The sequence below is a fragment of the Sinocyclocheilus anshuiensis genome, unplaced genomic scaffold (assembly GCF_001515605.1).
Source record: "Sinocyclocheilus anshuiensis isolate Anshui unplaced genomic scaffold, SAMN03320099.WGS_v1.1 scaffold735, whole genome shotgun sequence".
In the NCBI taxonomy this organism is placed as follows: domain Eukaryota; kingdom Metazoa; phylum Chordata; class Actinopteri; order Cypriniformes; family Cyprinidae; genus Sinocyclocheilus; species Sinocyclocheilus anshuiensis.
The window spans coordinates 1557607-1558350 of NW_015548245.1; the positions used below are offsets into that span (position 1 = coordinate 1557607).

A 744-nucleotide genomic window follows, 5' to 3' on the forward strand; every position below is an offset into this window, starting at 1 on the left:
AGGGAGAAACGCTGTGAGCTTTTGTTCAGTGTCTCTTCTCGCGACCGGCGAAGTGCGAGACACAGGCTGAAGACAAATACCGTGCTTTTTGAATGCTATTAATGAAGTAAGGAGTTCATTTCAACACATTTCTGAGGCTGAACAGATTTATACATTTTGAATGGTTTACCTCAGCGACTGTTATCCCCTACTCTGCTGTATCTGAGGCGACGCGGCATTCATGTGGACTTTCTGAGGCGACGACGCGCTTTACTTCAGAGGTGAGAACAAGCGATTTTATTGTGCTTAACTGATTGCGTCTCGCTTCATTATTAATGTATAATGTGGTGTAGGATGTTTTGTGTTCGGGACAGGCTATATACAGCCCCCTTGCCAAGCGCAGTACCTCAGTGAGGACATGCCAAGGGGACAAAACCAGGAGCACTATGATACTGAACGGCTGTTCGGAGCAGAAGACTATTTATAAGCCATGTTTTGATTGACATCATGATAGAATATCAAGTATATGAAGAGTAGAGTGCTATATAATTTCTAAAATCAGATATTTGTACTGTTCTCAGAATGTTTTGATCACTTATCAAATAGTTAATGATTTGCAAAGTACTAGTGGGTTCAAATGCGACCCTTTCAAATGTCTACATTGCTCTAGTAACGCTATAAATGCTTGAGTGTTCTTGTCCGGTTTTCCCCAGATCCACTCAAGTGAGTCATTTTCTTTGCCTTGATGTAACCCCCCCCCCCCCC

General features: G+C 42.7%; 1 protein-coding gene across 1 annotated transcript in view; it reads left to right on the forward strand.

The window, feature by feature from the left end:
• The first annotated feature begins 232 nt into the window (after positions 1–232).
• Positions 233–744, forward strand: part of ncanb (neurocan b) — a 141316-nt gene continuing 140804 nt past the window's right edge. Inside the window, exon 1 of the mRNA XM_016442689.1 lies at positions 233–260. The gene's annotated coding sequence lies outside the window, so the exon portion shown is untranslated. The remainder of the gene's footprint in view (positions 261–744) is intronic.